This window comes from Lepisosteus oculatus, chromosome 5 (genome assembly GCF_040954835.1).
Source record: "Lepisosteus oculatus isolate fLepOcu1 chromosome 5, fLepOcu1.hap2, whole genome shotgun sequence".
NCBI lineage: Eukaryota > Metazoa > Chordata > Actinopteri > Semionotiformes > Lepisosteidae > Lepisosteus > Lepisosteus oculatus.
The window spans coordinates 26,805,347-26,831,351 of NC_090700.1; positions in this window are offsets into that span (position 1 = coordinate 26,805,347).

Sequence of the window (26,005 nt, forward strand, 5' to 3'; positions counted from 1 at the left end):
CAGCTTCTTCCCAGGCAAAAGAGTGACTTGTGAGGACTCGCGGTTACACTCTGTGCATAGAGACTTTCTACTAGCTAGCCGGACTGCTGGTAGATCCCCTCGGAGCAACGACTGCCCTGCGCGCCGCAGTCAGATTCCTCCGCCCGTCCTACTCCAAGCTGCACCTTGACTGGTTGGCCGGTAGCCAGAGGACGCCGGGACAACGCCCATTGGACAACCGCTGGAACAGAGGCTGCAACAGAGCCTGTCAGCTGGTTTGGTGTTCGTGCCGGGAAATTCCAAATCCATACACAGTGGATAAGTAAACCCCATGTTCTACATTGCGTCTCGAGAATTCAATTGTACCTCAACACAAGTTGTTATCAATTTAATTCATGAGTAATGTACTTACTTACGAGTTTAGAGTAACAGTGGGTAATAACACTGATTAGCGATTTGGTAACCAAACAATATATATATTGACATATATTCTCTGTTGTGTATCTCTTTGTGTTTGCATCTCTTCGAGATTATATACCTTGTATATTGATAACCCTCACAGTAAGGTCTGCTGCTCGTATCCAGGCAGACTAGTATATGTTTGGTGCACAGTTTATATTAATAAATGTATCTCGTGTATTGAACCCGTGTGTGTGCGTTGTTAGTTGTTCTGACGATTGATTTTCTAAAAGCCCCGACGAACAACCTCGTGATTACTGCTCCCATTAATAATTGTCTCAGTAAACCCATCAAACCACTACACCTGTAAAGCGCTTTGAGTGGAGTGTCCAGAAAAGTGCTATATAATATAAGCTATTATTATTATTATTATTATTATTATTATTATTATTATTATTATTATTATTATTATTATTAAAGGGGCTGTAGTGTAAGATGTGAGCCTTTAAATTAATGATGGTTAACTACTTTACAGCTAAATTGCCCAATTTGTCACAACACAGAAATAATTAACTTCACTGCTTACAGTGTCTATTTGACAGTAAAGGAAATATGTGAGTTTTATCTCATGGAGTTGTGGCGCCAGTATCCAGGGACATGAGTTTTCCTCTGAAGCCCTCCATTAACTGTTGGCTGCAGTTCTTATTATTACTGGAAATATGATTCAAATTGTAAGCATTAATTATATCTTATACAGTAAGAATGTCATTCATTTTTCCCTGAGTACGTTATAATGTCTTTGTGTGAAAATCTTTCTGTTTAATAAGATTAGATTCTTGTGAAAACATTTACTTTTGCTTACTTTTCTTCTCTATGAAAGTCTAAGATTATGATCTTGAATATTTTTAAGCCAAAAGTGGCAGTACAGTTGAATGTTCAACTAATAAGTCAATGGCAACCATAATATGATTAACTCTATATACATAACTCTTTAGGTTTTATTATTGTTGTGGTGGATAGTAATTTCTGTTTGTTCTTTAGTCAGTATTGCAGACTACTGGGCTCTATGTGCTACATCCCATAAGATGCATGGTAAAGGATATTATCAATTAGGTATTATCAATTAGGAAATTAAATATTTATCAATTGTAAACATTTTCGACTTATTCTGCTTTTCTTCTGCCACTCTATTTCATGATTTTTAACATAATTTTTATTAGAGTACTTACAATGACTTCAGAAAGTATTCGCCCCCATCGATTATTTCTCATTCTGTTGCATTGCAAAGTCAAATCAAAGCATATTTAAATGGGATTTTTTCCACTCCTGTTAAAGCTATCATGTTAAAATAAAATTAAGTATTTAGATGTCTTCATAATTATATTAAAAATACAAATCTGAAAATTACTTAATTGATAAGTATTCACCCCCTTTGTTTGAACAACCTAAATTGGGTGAGGTATTCAAGTATCTTGAGAGATCACACTAAATATGTTAACAAGGTACACCTTTGTTTATTTCGAATCCACCTGTGTTCAATTGCTTGATTGCATAATAAATATCACTGACTGTGAGGTCCCACAACTAAACAGCAGATCAGATTAGTCCTGTTATGAAGACCAAGGAGCTGCCCGTAGAACTTCAAGATGAAGTTGTTAGGAGGAAAAAAGCTGGAGAAGGTTATAACAAGATCGGCAAAGCTTTGAACATTCCTAGGAGCACCATGAAGTCCATTGTAACAAAATGGAAAAAAAAAACAAGGCACAACCCAGACACTACTAAGATCAGGTCCTACCAAATTGAGCGATCATACAAGAGTATTGACTCTGGGGAGGTGAATACTTTTATCAATGAGAAACGTAAGTCTTTCATTCTGGAGAAACAAATGTTCTTGAATAAAAAATATTTTTTGATTCATAAATGTGTTGGATGTATTGTGTTATTGAAGGGAGAAACAAATATTTCAATGTGTTAACATTTTGAGGAACAAAATGAACAAATTCAAGGGGGTGAATACTTTTTGAAGGCACTGTATATGCATCCCTTTATAGTTGTTTATGCAAGTTGTATTATGTGTAGCGGCAATGCTTGTTAATATGACAGAATTAAGTGTTGCTGTGCTTTCCCAAATGAGGCCTCATCTCTCTGTTCATCTCTGTGGTGCAGCTACAGAGAAACTATTCATGCAGGCTGATTTAAAGATGTTTTCTTTTGATAAGGGACAGCTCCCAAATGGGGATGCACTTAGATAAGCCTGGCTATCATGATCAGTGGTCATCCATTGGCGCCTATCTGTCTAGGGAGTGCCAGATAGACATCTGGACTGCATTCCTAAGTGTCAGGAGTAAATGACTCATATCTCACCTTGATCAACCAATCAGGGACTGGTAGGGCCGAGTAACCCACATGGGACTCTGATGCCCATGGAACTTTCAGACAATCAACAAGCTGAAGTTCCTCCAGGTAAAAACAGGCAACACAGAGAGCCTGTAGTAGAATTCTGTGGACTTTTCTAAAGGGAATTCAAAGGAGAATTCCAGGGCAGGACGGCCCAGGAGCAGAAATCTCCCAAGGGCAGGACATTCTCGCAGCGCGCCTCCTGACCATCCTGAGACTCAGCCCAGACAACCACGGAACGGCCAGTGTGTCCGAGTGCCAGAACTTTCCTCTGTTCTAAGAGTCTAGAGCGGAGGTTGCCAGAGAGTAACCCGAGGATCCACCCGAGGTTAGCACCAGCAGCAAGCCTCGTGACAAGGTCAGAACTGTGGACAGCTGAATCACTATTCAGAAATAGCTCTTCATCAGGAACGAACCGGTCCTCTTCCTGACTTGCTGGGACCCAAAGTCATCTTTTCTCCTGTGCGCAAACTTTGCTAGTTAAAGCCAACACTAACTAGCCGGTCAGTGAGCATCAGCAGCGCACCGTCGCAAGCCGCACAGCACAGCCTGGCACGGAGCCAGAGAGCGCGGATTGGACAGCAACAGCCTGAAACTGTTTCTTTGTGTCCGCAGGAGATCTGAATCCCCAGAGATTGGATGAGTATTCAACTTCACTGCATTACTGCTCGAGAATTCAATTGTTATCCCAACCAGTTGATATCAATTTAATTCCTAAGAGTTACATACTTGTTTTGAGTATCTAATGTAGAAGTTATAACCAAGTTCATTTATGAAACGGTCTAAATGAATGATATACTGAACGTATGTCCTCTTGATGTGTAACACTTCGTAACTGACTGAATATATACCTTTTGTATTCTGATAACCCTCTCGATAAGATCTGTTAGGTTTATATGCATATTTTACATATTAATAAATGTATCCTCGTGTATTAGTACCTGTGTGTGTGCGTTGTTTGAGTTATATCGCATGGTTGGACTCTAAAGCCATCAAAAGAATCAATTTTGTGATTTACTGCTACAATTAATAATTGTCCCAGTAAATGCCCAAACCCTACACAACTGGTGCCTTCAGAGAGCACACTACATATGTTAACGTATAACTGATTCTTTTTTTTAATAATGAGCGTTTACATGCTCAAACTAAACTACCCTATTGTTTAATCGTGAGAATCTCCATCTTTAGCATCTGCATTTTTCACAAAGTTCTCAGTGACTGAATTGTGGTACTTAAACTGGTGGTGCGGAGTACTCAACAGTTTATTCTCAATTAATTTTAGGGCTAAAACTGAGAAGCATTTGCTGATCTAAGAAATAAGCATAAAGTGCAATGTTTCAAGCTAGAAAAAAGATAATTCAACTGCAGCTGTAAAGTAAGTGACTGTAATCATTATTGTTGCCTAAATTAGGAGACATGTTTACCTGCATGTGCATCATTTTGTGCAGGTCAAACATAGCTTGACATTGTGGCTAATCAGAGTTATACACTGCTAACTGACTGGTGTTATAAAAAATGCTTCCAAATATTTTATAGCATCTATGGAGAATTGTTTCTGGAATTCTGTAAATCCTTTAGTCTCTGTGGCAATGCTGGCGTTGTGTCATTTGTCCTTTCAGACTCCCTCTGGAATCCTAGCTCTTATTTTGTTAGTCCCCTCTGAGCAAAGTATGCATGGCCTTATGTTTAGGTTTCTCCTTAGCTGGTGTTCCTTTAATTACGTTAACACAATCATGCACAGGATTATTCAATCTCATTCAGTCTGTGTCACCCAATCACAATCCTCACATCAATCATTGCACATCAATGTAATCAGGCACTGCAGTGTTCTACCTGTCTCACTCGGCATTGCCCAATCACTCTCAGCTCAGTAATCACTGTTCACTGCATCCTTCGCATTACCTCAATCAGCTCTGCTACTTCCTCTCTTCATCTGTTGTCTTCCCCAAGTGCATACTCTTCACAAACAGTCATTCACTCATATCAATCCTAATTAAACCAACTGATGGTGTTTGGGAAGGACATTGCACAACCATCCATGCTAGAGCTCCTGGCACAGATGCAGGCAGTTAGTTCCTCTTTTTGTCACACATTTCTTGCACTCTCTCAGCACACCTGTCTGCTAGCAGTAGGGACCAGAGTACTCAAAACTCCAGCTGTGCCATCTAGACTCCTAACCCTTTTTCTGTAGTAAGATGGTATGCCACTACCTTGCTGGTGATGCCTTACTTCTCCAGGTGCCAATGCCATTCTGCTTAATCCCCAGCTCAGCAGCATCCTTCAAGCCCACTGAGCCTGGAAAATGAACTGCTACATCTTAGAATCATGGAAACCTTTTTTTCCTCACCTTCAGATCTGTTGGACTTCCTCTGATACAGTGTCCATTTTAGGATACCCTCCTCTGTCCTACAAAACTCTGCGCACCCTTCTCCCTGCTCCAAAATGCCGTCCTCCCTCCTGTAAAACTCTATGTGCCCTGTGCCCTACACTCTGGACCGTTACTGGTGACACAATCACAAAAGTCTCTGCCCAATCTGTGTTTTCACTGGACCAATTTCTTCTCTACCATTATTTCTGTTGCACAAGTGCAAAAGAAGACGATGAGTGACATTTTTTAAATGTACTTAAAACTGTGTAACAAATCCTAAATTGCATCAAATCCAATGGATCATATCCAATGCAGTGACATTCAAAGTCTTGTTTAAAGGGGGAATTTTATTTTAAGTAAAATGTTGACATTATGTTTTCATGACATTTAATACTACTGAATTCTAAGTCTCAGACTTTTTACATAATGCACCTTTTAACTATTTATGGATTTTAAAGTGAATATCTTTAGAAAACTCTATCTTTCTATGAATAAGTAACATATTTTGAACTTGTTAAAATCAAGAAAGGTTTAGCAAAGACATGCTGACATTATGTAGAGTATTAGTATCCCTTGTGAAAATGAATTCTTTACTTAATCTCCCACTTTTCTGTAAATTTGACATTTCCGACCACTATTTGAGCAGGCCCAGTTAAACAGACTAAAAGTAATGCTACATGTAGTATTGTTTTACATATAAAACACTGCCTCATCAATAACAGCATGTTTTACAGTTGGAAACACAATTAATAGTGAATTTCTTTGCTTAAAATCAAATTGTGTACAGTCCTTTTTACCTGAATAAAAATCATAACATCAACATTGTAAAATAAACTGTCAGGGAGTATTGTTAAAAAAACACAGTACTGTTTATTGGAGGTTAGAGATTCAGTCATCAGAAATATGAAAAGTAATTGTTAATGTTGATGTTCATATGGATTATGTTTGACATTTTTTTCCTGTATGTAAATAATAATCATTTATCAATTGTTTTGTAGTTGTGGTTTGTGTACAAAGGATGTCTGTAGCATGGGGAATCACTCCCACAAGAACACAGAAAGATGGCCCTGGTATGCATTTGTATATGTTTGTCTGTGTGTACCTTGTGATGGCAGTATGTATCTCGCCTTGTACCCTCTCCTTGCTTGGATGGCACTGTTTGCCCTGTGGCATTGGTGCAAGGTGTACAGGCCCAAGGCCATCACAGGACACACACAGTGCCAGTTTTAACAATGGATGGAACACAAGACCATTGTCATGTCCCTAATTCTCCCTTACAAATGCTGTTACATTCCCAAACCCACTGTTTCACAATCTCATTCCTAATTGAACCCATCACATTCCCACATGCACCAGATTCCACAAATTCTCACTCCCGGACCAATTATCCAACCACGTCCCCATCCTTTCAGTATTTAAAGTTCCCTCACACACTAAACCCATGCTCACTATTGAGAAGCCTCCTGAAGAATTCTCTTGTGTGCGTTTCTAAACTTTTTTGACTGATCTCCTGGTTTCTAATCATTGCTCCTGCCTTTTTGGCCACGCTCTTTGGATTTCGTTTTTTGGATTTCCCTGGTTACCTGACTCATTGCTTCTCCAAATGACCAAGTCCCTGGATTAAGTGTTTTGGATTGCCCCTGTGCTACTCCACATTCTGCAGGATTCACAGTTACGCATAAGGATCCTCCTATTCTACCTATCAGTTCCCTGAAAACCATCACAGGGCATACACAGACACAAATACGTACACTCACACGTTTTGGCCATTAGCCTTCTTCGGGTATAAGAAACATAGGGCAGTCTATTAAACCTGAAAAATGCTCCACAGCCAAAACATGGTGCTTTCTTTCTTCTCTTTTCAGCATAGAATAAACTTATTTTCTTGTTGCTTTGAAGCCTATGCATGCTGATGCAGCTACCCACCTAAACCACTCACACTAGGGCTGATTATACTACAACCATGTCTTTGGATTTCGGGAGGAAAGCAGAGCACCCTGACAAAACCCACACAAACACAGGAAGAACAAACTAGCTCATGCAGATCTCCCAGTCCAGAACTGAACCCAGGGCCCCAACACTGCAAGGCAGCTTTGCTAACCACAGCACCACCATGCTGCCCTTGTGTTTGTTATAAGCATTATACAAATTTGTGAGTGGGGAGTGTGTATTCTGCCGTTTTAAGTGTTTCAGGTTGATTTTTGTTGAAGCACCTCTTTAACTTTGTGCATTGTTTCTTTTTTCAATTTTGTATATCTGTACTTGGAAAAATATGTACTCTTATGGTTTTCAAGGACACCGTTATGAAATGTAAATATTTTTGGAAGATGTTATTCTTTCTAATGTAGTATTTTGGAGTTTACCTACTTTATTTTTTGTTTTGTGTGTTTGTTATAAATATCTTATTCCTACTTGCCACTATGTTGTATTTTGCGTATATTTATTTGAACACCAAAAGTGGGCTGTCAACAGAAAATACGTAGAAATACTGAAGTGTAATTTGACAAGCTTTTATTTAAACTTGTATTGGAGCTGGAAAATGGATTTGTTTTAATTTTCAAGATACAGAAGCATAAATATTGCTATAGATGGCACGTTGGCTGTGCAAAGTTTTGTGGTTTACATATCTCCATCTCTTTCATGGTTGTATCAAAGTAATTAATGACAGATATGCTGCCTTAGCTTCTTAGACAGAGGTCAACTGCATCTTGTGTAAGAATAGATGAGCAGAGCCTTCTGAATGCATTATTTGCAACAATGTGCAGTGCTCCCTATTCCCAAGCTAAAGAAGCAGTGTGTTGAAGAAGATCCTGTTTCACTATGCATAGCAAGTGCCAATTTTTGAAAGTATCACCAAGATGAGGCGTCTCTAAAATGTTCTAAAGATGTGTAGCGGCAAGGTTAGTAAAGTACAAGAATTAAGTTTGCTGCTCCCTTGCCAGTCCCTCTCTCCTTCATCTCAGTGGTGCTTGATACAGAGAGACCATTCCATTTGGTTCACATTGAAGGTGTTTTTCTAGCCGATAGAGTGTCCTGAATTCAGTGGACTTTATACAGAACCATCTCACTGTTATTGCTCAGGTCCACTCTGCACACCTCCTGGTTAAGGAATTCCACAACAGGCATAACTGCTCTCCCCGCTTCTCTCACCAGGGGACTGGGAGACTGCTCCAGCACTGTGATAGCTATTTTGAAATCACCAGGCCCATGTTAGTGTGAGAAAAATATGGACAAATGTTCCTCTTGCATTTACTCTTCCTTCATGACTTCCACTGCTCTGTACAGGGCTGTGTGGAATGGTTACACCACAGGTTCAGTGACTGTCATACCAGGTTCAGTCACTCTCATACCAGGTTCACCTGTGTGCAGCTCTGTGACAGTTGTTCAAATAAATCCTTACTAATAATAGACTTCCCAGAACTAATTACCTCATCATCTAAACACCTTCCACTATTTGGAGGTTTGTAGTCCTTATCCTCCTGAGGTGCTAAGGTACACAAGAAGGATTCCCTTTCATTATACATAGAGGGGTGTGCTTTACCTGGTGGATGAGGCACCTGCTCTGAGCACTGTTTCTATGTTGGGTTGATCACAGGGGCATTAACCAGGAAGTTCCCCGCATATCTCCAAAAAAGAAAAAAACATTTATTTCTTGTCCACCTCAGCTACAGTTTTGTCCAGTTTCGGGCCCCTTCTAAGTACAGTATACCCATTCACCCCCTTTGCACTCTGTACAACTGGTTTAGGGGTTTTGAAATCCACCAAGGGGGGGCAGCCTATCAAACGAGTTCTATCCAATACGTAATATTATTGTCTAAATAATCTAGCGATTAAATCTAGCAATATACTGTAAATGGGGTGCAACACTTTCATTGCTCTGCAATTCAGTTCTACCCATATTCTGTGTGTTATTCTGGAATGGTCTTGCACTTGGCTGGTGGTGTTTAATGCACAAGGTTCCACCCCAAGTCTTAGGCCCTTTTCTTTGCTGTAAGTTTGAGATTGCTGGATAACCCCTGTAGGCATCCTCTCACAAGGCACCAATAAATGTAGGGGTTTTGTGCATTTACTGGGACAATTATTAATTGTAGCAGTAAGTCACATAATGATTGTTTGATGGCTATTATAACTCAGCACACACACACACAGTGTACTAATACACGATAATACACTTATTAATACATAAAATGTGCATATAAACATAACAGATCTTATCAGTGAGGGTAAGCAGAATTCAAAAGGTATATATTCAATCACGAAGAGTTATAAACCAAGAGGGACATGACATACATTCAGTATATCATTCATTTATACCGTTTCATAAATGAACTTGGATTACAACATCTACACTAGATACTCAAAAGCAAGTACATCACTCATAGGAATTAAATTGATATCAACTAGAGTTGAGGTAACGAATTCTCGAGCTGCAATGCAGAATGTTGAATACTCATCCAATCTGTGGGGATTTAGATCTCCTGCGGACACAAAGGAGCAGTGGCAGGCTGTTGCTGTGTCCAATCGGCGTTCTCTGGCCCGGTGCCAGCCTGTGCTGGTCCAACATGAGAGAAGGAGAGAGATTTCTGCTGCGATGCGCTGCTGATGCTCTCTGAAGACTGGCTTGTTAGTGTTGGCTGAAACTAGCAAAATTTGTGCACATGAGAAAAGTGACTGCGGGTCCAAGCAGGTCACACTTTTTAGACAGGAAGAAGACCGGTTCTTTCCTGCGCTAGTCCTGAATACTGATATTCAGCCGTCCGAAGTTCCGACCGTAGTTCACTTGTTGATCAGGTGAGCATCAGGTGGGTTCATGAGGCTTGCTGCTGGGCTAACCTCGGGTGGATGCGCTGGTTATGGTTATGCGCTGGCAACCTCCGTTCTCGACTCTTAGAACAAAGTAAAGTCCTGGCACTCGGACACACTGGGCGTTACTTGGTTGTCTGAGCTGAGTCTGAGAATGTCCAGGAGGAGCACCGGAAGAGCCCTGTGCTGCCTGTTTTACCTTGAGGAACTACGGTTGTTCATTGGTTGAAAGTTCCATGGGTATTCGAGACCCACGTGGGGTTACCCTGCCCTACCAGTTCCTGATTGGCTGAGGATGAGTAACAATGCACTCTGACCTTAGGGTTGTAAACAACTTGGGATGAGACTCTCCCTTGAAATCTCCCAGACAGTAAGGTGCTGGAGTTGACCATTTATTAGGGTGGCTGATATGTCTTAGCCTTGGGAGTTGTTCCTTATCAGGACACTATCAGCTAGAAAAACACCTTAAATGCGAACCAAATGGAATGGATCCCTGTATCCAGCACCACTTGAGATGAAGGAGATAGGGACTGGCAAGGGAGCAGCAAACTTAATTCCTGTATTTTAATAAGCCTTGCCACTACACCCCAAAGACATCAAACAAATTTCAGCCCCAGTATCAATCGATGCTTCCAATTGCTGCCATTCTTTGTGTTTTTAACCTTTCAGAACCATAGGATAAGGGACATCTTTTGTAAGATGACACAAAAAAGAAAAAAAACATAGGCTCTTTGTTTACATCAGTACACCAATCAGTTCTTATCAGTGGTCAATAATTCACACCTTGAGCTTAGCTAGCAACTTTAGCCAGTAACAAAATATACATTTTCTGGATATGTGAGTAATATTATTCTAGGTCCAGTCTTCACAAAATGTAGAGTTATGTATTTTTTTGTATTTGTCCACTTTTTATCGAAGCAAGGAGACAAATATAATGAGTCTACAATAATTTTCAGTTAATTGTCAGGACTACTTGAAAAATTGATCTTTGAAGACAGGAAAAATCCAATTCAAGCCCTAAGCTTGGCCTGTACTGTCCATACTTCCAGATATATTACAGAGTGTTTGAGAGGATATCATTCCAGACTGAAATTGCCTCTGCAGGTCTAGCTGTATCCACCATAACTTGAATTAAATTAATATCAATGTGTTAACATCACAACTGAATTCTCAAGAGCAGTATAAAGTGGTGAATATTGAATTGTACTCATCCACAACCATGGATTCATAACTCCTGTGCAGAAGGATGGGGGAACAGCAACCGGGTCCATCGCAGCACTGGTCAATCTGTTTTCTGCTGCATCAAAGGATCCTGCTGTAGCCTTCCAATGACAGTCAATTCTTTCAAGTGGGGAGTCTATGATAGCATTGAGATTAACTTGAACAAAGTTTGTGCTCAGAGTGTTGACTGTTTAGTACAAGTTCCACAAAAAGTGTAACAAAACAGAGTGGTCAACTGTGTCCAAGGCAGCACTAAGATCTAGAAGCACAAGCACTGCGTCAGTGGCTAACAGAATATCATTTATGACACTTATTAATGCAGTTTCAGTGCTGTGGCCTGGGCAGAAACCAGACTGGAATTTCTCAGGTATATTATTTGAGTCCAGATACTATTGAAGTTCAGCCAGATCTATTCTCTCAAGAATTTTAGATAGAAATGGGACATTTGAGACAGGCCTGTAGTTGTTAAGGATCAGAATTTGACTTCTTAAGGAGCAGTCTAACAACCACTGTATTAAAGTTAATGTGTCATGTTGTAATAGTCTTCTCTTTGGAAGCTATCAAGTGCAATCAAATCTCAAAAGTAATTAAAGAGTGTTCAGAAAAAGAGTTATTGATGGGATGGACTAGTACATGATGAATATCAGCTCTATGAGTGATAATTAAGTCTAGTGTATGATTGTATATGTGTGTTGGACCTGTTATATGCTGACTACAACCTACAGTCAAGGAGAGACAAGACATTTGTACTGAAGGTGTCTGTCTGTATGTCCATATGTATGTTAAAGTCACCTAATATTACAACTTTGTCTAAATTAATAACTAAATCAGAGAGCAGTTCACCAGATTCGTCAAAGAAACAATGCATATGGTCCTGGGGGTCTGTACTCTAATAGAATGTATGTAGATGATTTGTGTGTCATTTTAAAAGCCATTGCTTCAAATGTGTGAAAGTCATTAATAGTTTTTAATTCAATTCTCATAGACTCTCTGAAGATGGCTGCTAGGCCACCTCCAAGCCCTGAGTGACGAGCTTTCTATAAAAAAGTATAGCCATTAGGTGAGGCTTTAACTAAAGGAATAGTGCCAGTGGGTCTAAGCCAGGTTTCTGCTAGCAGACACAGGTCAGAGTTGGTGTCAAGCACCATATCATTAACCAGAACTGATTTGTTGCCTAGTGAGTGAACATTTAACAGTGAGCATTATATGGTAGTTTTATGCTTTAACTGATTTAGGCTTACCAGCGGAATGGAGATTAAATTGTCAACACAAGAGCCCCTAAAGGAATGCCTGAAATCTAGTTTAGATCTAGTGATAGTTGCAGTACTCTGTCTATTCTTTTCACACTCCTGTTTGGTTCTGAATAGTAATGTGATTGCTGGGATGTCATGTGGTAGAGAACCTGGGTCGGTACAGGGGGTGAACTAGAGGTGGGAGTACAGACAGCATACGATTTAAGATCACATAGCTGAGGCCTGGGTGGTGCTCTTAGTAGACAAGCAAGCAATTTGTCTGCTATAATTTGGGATAGAATTAATGATCCCCTCTGGTTAAGGTGGAGACCATGGTGTTTATAAAATCCAGGCCATTCCCAAAAAATGTCCCAATTATTAATAAAGGTTATTCTATTGGATGCACACCAAATCTCTAACCAGCCAGTTTAGCCTACTATAAGATATGTCCCCTCTGTATAGGATTGGTAAGAGACCAGACACTAAATTCCAACATTTTCTTTGTGCTCTTTTGCACATAGAAATGAAGTTGCTCTTTAAAACCTCGAATTGTTGGTACTTTATATCATTAGTTCCAGCGTGATCAATCAAGGTGGAGACTTCATTGCTTGAAAATGTGTCTAGTTTCGCCTCAATATCAGAAACTCTGGCCCAGGGAGGCATTTAAAAGAGACTGCAGCTTTCTGATGGTTAGGAAATTCTAACATTCCTGATTATCCTGTTGCCAATTATGAACACCTTATCTGCATCGACAGATGCCCTGCCTAAAGAAGAGAACCTGTTGCTGAGTTAGATTGGTGACGTGTGCAGGGGGTCTAGTTCATGTAACATACGTGTAACAGAAGAATAATGGCTGTCAATGATCCAAATATTTAGACCACATTTTTCACAAAATATACTTTTACACCAGTGTGATAATATGGAAATGTTAAAACACAAATTACTTGCCATCTATGTGCCAGACAACATTTGGGTCCATCGAATACTGGCATCTTGAAATTTTTCGATAACCTGGCTAATGTCTCAGAAGGAACAAGTAATAGGTTTATTCCATGCTGGAAAAAAGAAGAGAGAAAACACAACGTTTCAGCGGTGGAGCCTTCTTCAAGTGTGAAGGCTTCTTCCCACCTAAAGAAGGCTCCATAGCCGAAACGTTGTGCTTTCTCTCTTCTTTTTTTCAGCATTGGAATAAACCTATTACTTGTTCCTTTGCAGCCTACGCATGCTGACGCAGCTACCCACCTGAACTACTAATGTCTCAGAATACCACTCCTGTCCAGCTCCCTCATTACCTCATGCACATCATTCCTACTCATAAAGATCAAACAGGGTTGATTTTAGGTATTCATTTTTAAATAGGTTGTAAATGTGTATGACCACATAGCAGTTCTTAAGAAAAAAACTGAGACCTTGAGTACTTTGCACATCCCTTAAATGTTTATGCATTACTCTGACTCCTTTGTTTGAGGGCCAGTTCTGAAGTTTATTCTGAAATAAATATCACATACATAATTTAATTTCCCAACAGCAATATTTACCACATTCTTCCTCAGCTACTATACCTTAAAAGTCTTTACTTCTTTGCTTTAGTCCTGTTTTCTGAAAAATCTTTCTTAATTGACAATCTCTATAAAAAATACAGTGTGTTATTGTGCTGTCAGGTGTTACACATTTTACTTAGATTCTTAGAGACACTTTTGTAGTCATTTATAACTGTAACAACATAATACAACCTGACTAGAGAAATATTCGATAATTATTGTGCTGTTTTCAAAAGGTTTTTTCATAGTTAGAATAACATTAGCATGCATTTTTTTAAGATATACCCACAACATTGAACGATGTGTTCTGACCACAGAGTAAAACATATAGCTGTCTGCATAATGCAAATGATGTTTATGAAGAAAAATGTTCTGACTATATCTATTCTTCAACAAAAGTAAAGAAATATATTTTAGAAATAGAAATGTGGTGTCATTTAAAGAAGAGTTAAAAGGGTGGAGTAATAGAAAATTGAACATGTGATAGGACAAAGTTCACACTGACACCTTGTACATATTCCAATCTGGCATAATCCTAACTTTCAATTTAACAAACACTTTTTTTTAAAATTTGGAAACAGAAAGGTGTTACACATCTCAGCCACATCTTTCAGAATAACACCTTCATAACATTTAAGGACTCAGTCCAGAAGTAATGGGGAGAGAACAATATCTTGAATACTACCAGCTAAATCTAAACCATCTTTGTTAATAGGGGACATGAATAAAATATCATACCATTTTCAAATCACAGTGAGATGGCAGACCCACTGTAATGAGACCCATGTCATTACAGTGAAGGAGACCTCGACGTACTGTACCTGGCTGAGATGGAGACCCTAGTCAGACACAGCAGCTACAGCTATAGACTCATAACCAGAATATTCCAATCAGAAAGCTGTCTGGATGGTGTTCTATAAATGCTGCTGTAATCTTCTGGACTAAGACCACAATTCCACACTGCACATCCATGCACTACCATTGCTTTCACAACCAGACCTCCCAGTTCCTGAACTGCACCTCCCAGCAGCACCTGGACATTAAGATCTACTACATGTGCTTCACGGAGGTGTGCCTGCTCTCGGAGAGGTGCTGTGCAGAGTGCTGCTTCAACAGCCAAAAGATTGCAGAAACTAAGAAGTCTAATGTTGACTGGCATTGTGCCAGGATAATTTGCCCAAGAAAGGTGTCGTGTTCTGTCCCATAGTGGGAGGAGGTTGTTGCTGATGGTTTTTTTTAGATGCATAGGTTTGTTAATGTATTTATGTGAAAGAGCATTATATGTTGTTTTTATAATAAAAAAGCAAAAAAAAGAACATGATAGGACACTTCTTACAGTAATACAGTCATGTCTTATTTATTTGAAGACATCTGTTGTAGCAGCTTTAAGAGGTAGGTAGACTGTTTGCTTTATGTACTTGATAGATAAAAAAATAAATATTACATTAAATAATAAATTAATTCCTGGAAAACACATACTTTTTATCACTAAGTATGTTATAAATACAATTTATATCTGTGTACAGAATAAATAGGCTTTTCTGTTTTTAAAATGTATTTTTGTATTCAAACATTTAGTGGCAATAACCCTTACAAATTTTATATATTTTTTATTTTACCTTAAATAGCTTATGACACCAATATACTCCATTCCATGTTACAGGCCTAATAAAATACTATTTTATACTTTTCTGTAAATATAATACAGGTAAAAAATGGTCAACTAGCAGAAGACCCCAGTGTATAGATATCAAGCTGTTGCAAGTTACAAGAAACAGTTTGTAGGAAATATGATAAGCTGATAAATTGGAACAGTGATAAACAGATATGTTCAAAAAATATATTTTTGTGCTAAATGAAAAATAAACAATATGGTTTCAACTGGTTCTATTTAGAAAACTGTTCTGTGTTGTTTGCTAGCCAAGTTTACACTGATTGTTTTGTGTTTTGTGTAATAAGAGTCACTTATGATCCCTCTTTTTTATATTTAAAGGTTTTTTTAATTAGGACATTTTTCAAATGCACAATGTTCATCTCTCTTTACAGATCTAACCACAGAATACTTTTTGCACTAGACACTAGACAGTTTATGATGTTCAGCACTTTTTTCTCTTTACTTAAAGCACTTCATAGAACTAAAAAATATTTTACACCATTAAAGCTTCTAAACACACTTGGTTACAACACCTCTATTTGGTATTTTGAGGTGTCCTTTACTGTATCTTCTTCAGTGGCCTCATAACATTTTTATTTATTTTTCAACATCTTTAGGTTAAATTTCCAGTAAGCAACTTTAGTTCTTGCTAAGTCATTTTGACACATCCAGTTGTTGAGGGAAGAGAGTCTGTTTTAATTGTACGATTAGCTTGATGAATCTAGGCTTCTGCTATTGGTAGCAAGTAAATAAAAACAAATTAGTTACTGCTTTACACTGACACACAAGGATATATAAATATAAGAAGGAAAACTCTGAAGATTATAATTGGAAGAAAAAGACAACAAAAGCAAATGTGAAGAAACTTAAAGCTAAAAGCAAATTAAGTATTTATTCTAAACTGTCAATGAGTCCATTCAAAGAAATGTTGAAAATGTTTTTTAAAAAAACTTTTATTTATACAGGGAACCATCTGAACCTTTGAACTCACTCATGTGACCAATAATGTTATATTTCTTATATTTCTGAACTGTCAGCTCTGTGAAGATCCTCCAGAATGGCCAGACATTACCCATGCCTTGCAACAGTATATCAAGCAATTCTAATACTGATGTGATATCAAATTTGCAATTGCAAATTTTAGAAAAAGTCTTCTTACCTGTAAGTTCTGACAGATTGCCATTATGAAATGTAGCACACATAGCATGTTTGACATACTGTCACGGTCTCTCACAATTAGAGACAGGCCTCTAACTTCCAGTTCGAGAAGATGTAGACCTCAGGTCTAATTATCCAATCGGTTCTCTTGCTTACCTCCACAACTTCCAGCCTTAGACTACTTAAGAGTTGTCCACTGTTACTTTGGTGTTCAGTATATTTGTTTTCCTGTCGAGCCTCATGTCTATGCCTTTTGAAGCAAACTCACTTGTGTGTTACCGGTTCCTGAACTTCGCTTCTTCTCGATCACAGTTTTCAGATCTCATGTTATGGCTAAGTACACCTAGTTTCTTGACCCTTGTTCCCCGAATCCTGACAAACTACCACATAAGGTCCTCATTACCATCTACTCTGGCTTACTGTACACCGACGTAACACCAACTCTCACATTTTAAAACAGTAACTTCTTCTTACACATTACTCTGTAGCCAAGACAAACAACTGAAAATTTCCTAATACACAAACTGTACAATATGTTTTTTTCTTGCTTAGTTTTCTATTTAATTTGTTGACCAGTTACAATGTAAAAACAAACATCTTTTTTGTGCAAAAGTGTCTGGGTGCTGTGACTCTTATGGCGCTTCAAATTTGTTGTAGTGTTTCCATTCATACTGTCACGTTCTGTTTATGTTCAGTAATTTTTTACAATAGCATTTCCTGGTTTGCTTATCCTATATGAAGTACTGCCAGACTCTAGATCTTTTTCAGATGAAAGCGTGGAGATGTATTTCTTGTGTCTCCATGGCTATTCTTTTTCTAAGCGAGATGCTCTAGTTTTAATATTTAATCTAATTAGTACATTGTACACATCTCATTGTCTATCTGGGCACTAATCCATTAACAAACAATAGGAATTCATGACATTAGACCAGCTGGAAATGAGGGACAGTTACAAAACAAAAGAAAGGAGGAAAGAAAATGGCACACCCCAATACTTGCAATTCTTGCGCAGTGGTTGTCACGCCCTCTGCAACCAGAGGGCGCTCCTTCTCTGTGCTGTCCCTAGTTTCCGGGCTGCTGTCCTTCCGGTCCCTCTCTTTCCCTTGGGCTATATATTGCACTCTGTCCTCGCTCAGCATTGACGTTCGGATGTCCTGAGACCCGCCTAGCACCAGGGCGCCCCACGTCCGCTCCCTGAGGGCATAGGTTTCTATACGGCATTCCTGAACTCTTTGCACTAATGAGCCCGGGCCTTTTTCCTGTCTCGCCGCTACGCATATGGGTCTTTTTCCACTCTCCTACTCCCCACGGTTAGTCCCTTTGGACGTCCGTGACAGTGGTAACCACCAGGTAGTCCACATACAGCCACAGTCCTAGTATTATAACCATTACAGCCAGCCTGCTATTTGCCAGAGGGAAAGTATATGTGCAAATGGTGAACCTCATGACAAAAGTAATTTCAGTTTGAGTGTTAATCAAACAGGTTTTTTTTGTCATAATTCACTCAAACAAAAATGCAAAGCAGTTTAATTTTCATAATTGTTATTGTGGATTATTTTCCTGAGTGTTTCTTCTTCATTAACCAAAATAAAAAACAGGTAATTGACAAACATTTTCGGCTCATTTTTGTCAAAGAAATTAACACTGGTTCCCTCGAATAGGTTCAGGAACAGTGGAAAGGTCCAGGGAATAAGTCAAGGCAGAGGAGAAGCTGAAATGCTGAGGCAGAGTCTATAGTTGTCTGGATGGTAACAGGGCTGTAGTGCAGAAGTGTTGAGGGAGTGAAAAAAACACCAGGGCCAGAAGCTGTGCTGTAATCTAGGGTGCAAGGTTTAAGGGTTAAACTACCAGGCCCCTCAGCCAGCAGAAGCACCAGTGCTGCAAGAACTACACAGTAGCAGACATCACTGCTAGCATGAACACCAGGTGAACAGAAATCTAGTGCAATGTGAACATCAAAGGTACATAAGTGTTCCAATTGACAGCACAGCCACATGCCACAGTAAGGATTGGATCAGGACAGGATAGCATCAGAAAGGGTTCCAAGCGAAGTCCAGGCAGGTCGGGAAGCAGGTAAGTGAAGGGGAAAATCCAGAATCAGATTGGCTACAGGAAGAATTTAGGCAGACAGGGAACAGGGAAAAAAAGGGAGGACTTCACTGGGAAACACTAACTGGTGGTTTGTAAGTGACATGATGCTGGACAGCTGAGGTGAAACTAAACAGGGCTCAAATAAGACAGACCACCTGATGTTCAAGTGCTACAACTATCCTACTGTCTCCTTGTCAACCGGTGCAAAGCAGGCAGGATGGTGGATGTGTGACCCACGGCTCCTACAGTTGCAACATGCCCCGCAGCTTCATCACAGGGCAGACATAACAGTCATCACATGATTTATTGCCAGCAGCATGTGAATAAAAGCAGAGTATACATTAAAACACAATTAACATTAATATATACAGTAAATTCATATACTAACATATCCATCCAACATTTTATTTTGCTTAATTAATAATATCTTGATCAGGAGTATGTGGGTCTCCTGTTGTCTGTGTTGGATTCCTCCACTTGTTTTTGGTTCAAAACAGAAACTAAACAGAAAATCCGTGATTGTTTGGACCTGAACAGGTGGGAGGAGTCTTGTGTTTAAGTGCATGTCTATGGAAAAGAGAAAACAAGAGAAGTTGGGGAAAATACAGAGAGAAAGTGTTGAAGCAAGAGAAAGAAGAAGTTGTTGAGATTTATTGTAGAGGTACCCAGAGAGCTATTTAATGGTTATTTAATGTTATTTAGTGGTAACACTGGTATAACACATCATATCTACTTGTTTTCACTGTATATCAAAACTCATGACAGTAGATTTGAGTTACATACAATGTCACAACTACACTATATTATCTGTATAAATATAGAACATAAGTTAGTTTAATTATGAGAAATGTTATAATTATTTGCCATTTAAATGACAATTCAGTACAGTTTTTTTTAACTTTTATGATAGTTAGTAGTAGCATTGCAAAGAGGAACCGGAAGGCTATAAATGGGTAAAACTGTAAAGTAACCTGAAACAAAGAACAAACCACACACTCTTGTTGGTCGACTCAATGTCAGAGCCCTGAGAAATGGTTCCTCAGGGTTTAAATAGTGTGCAAGGTTCTTAACGAGGTTGAAAAGCCGGTCTCATCTCCTTAGAGATGGCCCTGATGAGCTCCTTGCAGATGTGGAACGTGCCCTGGTGCTGATGCAGGAGCACTGGAGCTCATCAGGGCATCACAGTGTGCCCCCCCCCACCCCACGAAAACGTGATCTCCAGGCACTAGGATCAGACTTCTTTGGGAACCTCGCATAGAAAGCCAGGGTGCAAATAAGTCCCTCGCGGGACCCAGGACCTGTCTTCAGCTCCATGCCCCCTCCAATGAACCAGATATTCAAATATGTTCTGTACCCATCTGGAGTCAAGAATCCTCTGAGGGCGAGGTTCTTCCAAATCCTCCAGATGGAGAGTGGGTGACCTTTCAGGTGGCAGATGTCCTGGTGCGAGCTTCAGCAGTGACACGTAAAATGCTGTCGAGAGCTAGGAAGAGTAAGACGGTAGGGGACAGCATTCACCCATTCAGTCACTTTGAAAGGTCCAATGTTCCGGGGTGCTAACTTTTTGGAGGGTAAACGTAAGCGAAGGTGTTTTGTGGAGAGCCAATGCTGTCTGACTCAGAGTGGAGAATAGTCTCTCCAATGATGGTTAGTGGTGGTCTCTTGGCATTGTGCTGTCCTCTTTAGGTTTGCTCACACCAGTCTCCACACTCCCTCTAAATCCTGAAATGTTTGGTCTGCAGCCAGAACACTGGAGCTATTGGAAGAGACCTGGAGAAAAGGGGGTTTAAATTCATATTGACAATCAAACGGTGACATGCCTGGGGCAAGTTCATTGGGATGTTAGGGGAGAACTGAGCCCAAGGTAGATGTGTTACCCAGTCATCCTGGAAAGTGGAGACATGACACCTGAGGTAGGTTTCCAGATCCTGATTTACCTGCTCAGTCTACCCATTTGTCTGCAGGTGGTAACTGGAGGACAAGTCAGTCTTTATACCCAGTCTCCTACAGGAGGCCCACTAAAATTTGGAGATGAACTGCGGTCCCCTGTTGAAGACAATGCTCTTGGGGAAGTCGTGCCGTCGAAAGATCTCCTTGATGAAAATATCAGCCATCTGTGTTGCTGATGGTAGATGGGGGAGCGGGATGAAATGAGCTGCCTTGGAGAATCTGTCAACAACAGTTAGTATGACTGATTGTCCCCAGCCTCTTGGAAGGCTCCGGTAATAAAGTCTATAGATATGAACTCCCAAGGTCATTGGGTACCGGGAGAGGTTGTAGAAGTGCAGCAGGTGCCTTCCTGGAGTCTTTTGACTTCTGACAGGGGGTGCAGTTAGAGATGAAGACTTCTACATCCACTCGTAAGGATGGCCATCAGAACTTGCGCTGGAGTAGTTCCACTGTCCGTTTTACTCTGGGATGTCCAGCCACCCAAGATGAATGTCCTCATTGTATGAGCTCTGCCCTGGCCTGTGGAGGTACATATTTTTTAACTAGCAGAGTTTCAGGAGGGGGTGTTGTTTCTCGAAGTACCTCAAAGATTGTCTTCACTAAATCTAGTAGGGTCACTCTGATCACCTTTTCCGCCAGGATAATTGTTGTCCGTTTTTCTAGAAAGGGGATCTGGAAGGTATAGTGTGGACAGGGCGTCAGCTTTGCCATTCGTGCTGTAAGAGATGGTAAAGTCAAACTGGGAGAAGAACAGTGCCCAACGAGCCTGTTGAGGACTTAGCCGTTTGGCTTGCCAGATGTATTCCAGATTCTTGTGATCTGTAGAAACAAGAAAGGGATATTTTGCACCTTCCAACAAGTGCCTCCACTCTTCCAGTGCCAATTTAATGGCTAGGAGCTCCCTGTTGCTGACATCATAGTTCCGCTCTGCCTGGGTAAGTCTCCTGGAGAAAAAGGCACATGGATGAAGCTTTGGAGGAGAACAGAATCATTGAGATAAGACTGCACCTACCCCCACTTCAGACGTGTCAACTTCCACCTTGAACTGTCTGTCAGGGTCCAGATGTTAAAGAATAGGGGCAGATGTGGCTTCCTGAGCTTGCAGGGTCTACTTGCCCTGGTTGGGTCCCTTTTTTGTGAGGGCAGTAATGGTTGCTATAATTGTGCTGAAGTTTTTAATAAAAGTCCTATAAAAGTTTGCCAAGCCTACGAAGCTCTATAAATGTTTCAGATTGGTGGAGGCCAGTCTTCACTAGCGGCAATTTTTGCTGGGTCCATCTTCAGCCCGGAATTTGATAAGATGAACCCCAGGAACATGATTTCTCTAATTTTGCATAGAGATTATGGAAATGTAACCGTAGAAAAACCATCCATCATGTCTGGCATAGTTCCTAGAGAACACTAGGATATTGTCCAGATATATAACAAAGAATTTACCTAGGTAATCCCAGAATATGTCATTCATGAAATGCTCGAAAACTGGTGGAGCATTGCATAGTCCGAATGGCATCACAAGGTATTCATAGTCCCCAGTCTGTGTATTGTGCCCATCTCCTTCTCTGATAAGAACGAGGTTATACACCCCCCTAAAGTTGATCTTAGTGAAGATGGTTGAATTATCCGCTTTCTCCAGTAACTCTGGGATGAGTGGTAATGGCTACTTATCCTTCCTAATTATTTTATTGAGATCTTTGAAATCTATGCAGGGCATTGCCCCCCATTCTTTTTCTCCATGAAGAAGAATCCAGCCACAGCCAGAGAGGTAGAATGTTGGATGAAACCCGAGGCTCAATTTTCTGTGATATATTCTTCCATGGCCTTATTTTCTGCTGGAGAGAGAGTACAACCGGCCTCTGGGTGGCAGCTTCCCAGGTATCAGATCAATGGCACAGTCGTATGGTCTATGAGAAGGGAGTTTTGTGAGAGCCTTCTGTTTACCGAAAACATCCAGAAAGTCTTTGCATTCTTCAGGAAGTTTGTCTGCACTAATTTCCCAGGTGGCCAGTAACCTAACCTCAAGCAAGCAGTGCAGTTTGCAGTTATAACTCCAAGTAATTTATTTTTAGTCCAATCAATATGGGGGTTATGTTGCTATAGCCATTTAATGACGGCTGTGATGCTTGGATGCATAGAAAGGAAATTGTCTCTCTATGTAGAGAACCTGCAGTAAGGGTGAGGGGAATTATTTGTTTAGTAATCCGCCCTGGACCGATAGGGTAGCCGTCTAATGACTCGATCTTGATTGGAGGAATACACAAAAACAGAGGGATCTGTAATCTATTGGCATGTCTTCATCAATGATGTTACTGGCTGCACCGGAATCGATAAATGCAGGAAGATGTGCAGGCAGGCAGGTAGCTTGTCTTTGTGCTAGCCTCATGGATAGTAGAAGGATCAAAAAGTACATTTTGCTGAGCCTGTTAACAAGTGGCTAGTTTGGAAGCTTTATTATCCCACTCCATGCAAGACAGATTGCTAGCATAGTTAGCATGTTTGGTAGAAAAATGCCAACTGAGATTGTATTCTTTGAACACTGTGACACTGTGAAAATTTAAACATTTAGCCTTTGTTCCAACCTTGGTGAAAAGGTATTTTACAGTCCATTCTTTGTTGAACACTGCATTCACTGTCAACTTTCTGTTTCTTCAATCAACTCATTTTTGTGCAGGTTTCCTCACAGTATGATCGACCCAATCTAACTGGTGAATCAAATTGGTAAAGCAGGGCTTCCCAAACGTTTTGGGTCCATGCCTCCCTTGACCTGTCAAATTCTCCACATGCCTCCCCTGTGTCAAACATAAGTTCTATGGCAGTGCAATACTTTACAAAAGATTATAAACTTGAAAAAGAAATGATGGATCAAATTAAAAACAAATTTTCCAATTTTTATTATCTTTAATTGTTTTCAAAACCAAAAAGCTTGATCAAAATAGTAAAATTTTACATTTTATTGAAATAAATTGTAAAGTGCAAATAAAATAACAAATGACAAAAGTACAAATTTAACATCAATGTTTTTTTTAAAAGGGGGAGAAATACAATGTCTTTTTGTTTGTGGCTCTTAAAGGGTAGTTGGGCTTATGTTTATGTTTTATAAATTATAGTAACATAATTCACCAAAAATACTGGGTAGTATTTTTTAAATGGCAACATGCATCTTCTTCTCAACATTGACCCTTGATCTGAACTTGGATTTCAAGTGCTGAAAACCCAGCCTCACAAAGGCAGGAAATTGAAAAGGGGAGCGGAATTCAAAGAACTCAGTTGCTTATTCCTTGGTACTCCAATAGTATGAGTTTTTTTGCATTGTGCTACTCGGTACGCAACTTTGTATGAAGAAAGAAGAACTTGCTGGGGACTGTAGTTTGGTTAGAAAAAGCAGCTTTCTGTTCATTCATTTAACTTGAGTGAAAAATACTCACAATACTTACTTATCAAACTACTTTGGACAGTTTCCAAATGACATTTCAATTTATTGGGAAGCATGCTCTCTGCAGCCAACACTTTAAGGCAGACAAGACACTGAGGACATTCTTCGGTGTCCAAAAGTGTGCACATGAAACTGAAATTTAAAAAAACTGTTGTCATACTTTCTGTATTTGTGTTTCCGTTTCTCTTTAGAACTAGGCTCTGTGTCCTTCACATTTTTTACTCATATTTAAAATCTCTCAATTTCGATCGTGTAACAGAAAACTCACAAAATGACCACTCATGAAACATGAAACACCGAAGCTGCCGTCAACTGGTACGCTGCTTATAGACTACTGACTCCTGTGGCCAGTGTCATGTGACACAATCTGGTAGATTCAAATCTGCTAGGTAGCACACGACTCATACATTCTGTGTGCAAGAACAACGGGTTTTGCTCGTAAATAATTTTTTTCTTTGACTGGCAGTACCTGAAACAACCCTTACCAACAATAGCGCCTCCCCAAGGTGGCACGATGCACAGTTTGGGATCACTGTGGTAAGGCGTTCGTGTGCCGTCTAACAGCACGAATAATGAAATGTAAGAAAAAACTGCACCAAACTAAGTGGAATATGGCGAATACTGACTAATTTATTTTTTACCTCAAGGGCCAGTTAGAACTGGCTGCCCACAGGTGCTGTAGAACTATTCAATTTGCAGTGGGCAGTCCATTTAATTTTTACCTGACAACAATGGAATTTGCAAAGGAATAAGTAAAGGTTTATTCCATGCTGAAAAGAGAAGAAAAGCAACATAACATTTTGGCTGTGGAAATTTCTTCGGGTGTCTGATAATGGATGTTGTTTAATCAAGCCCTGGGTCTCCACTCATTCTCCACACACAACTACATGTAAATTATATCTCTCTTTAAGTCTCTCTGTCCTTAATCTCATGATGTTTTTTATTTCTATTACAATAATTGTTTCTTCCACATTTGTATGTTGTCTTCATTAGCATTCACCCTTTGTTGGATCTCTTCCACCTGTTCTGCAATTGTTCTGAATGAGCTCTGTATATTATTCGATTTGATAGAGATATCGCTTTAGAGTTGATATGTTTCAATACAAAACTCTTACTCTCTCCAAAAGAATCTGCAATTCAATCTCATATTCTCCACTCATTGTGAAGCTACAATATATAGTGTGTTAACCGGCATAGCAGCATATCTAAATGGTCACTCTTTGACCTTTTAAATGTGAGTCCCTTATATTCCATAGTTATTAGTTATTATATTTAATTAAATATTAACCATATATAAAACAAGACCTCTGTCATTTCACATATATTGTATCACCCAATAAATTCTTATTAAACATCAAGATCTAAATTGCTTTACAGATTCTTAGACACTCATGCGGAGAACTTCTCCCGGCAACTCACTCAGCGGCCATCGTGCCTTCATTGTAAGATCTTAACAATAATTGCTTGCTATTGACCACCTAGTGTAGACATGGTTACAATTATCTTATTGTATAATGATAACAGAAATATATGTAGAAAAGATGGTGCAATATTTCCAAGATATTTTAACTTACAGAAGCTGATATGGATGTGGTTGAAATGCTTAATGAGTGCTTCTTAACCCAGTTCATAAAACACCAAATGTGGAAGATACTGATATTTTCAAATAACCAAGATACAGTATAAGTAATACAATAGACAGACAGGTCCAGTCCTGTCTGAGAGGCAACACTGTCGCATTTGTCTACCGCTCCTCTCACCAGATTTTCATTTATTAATTTT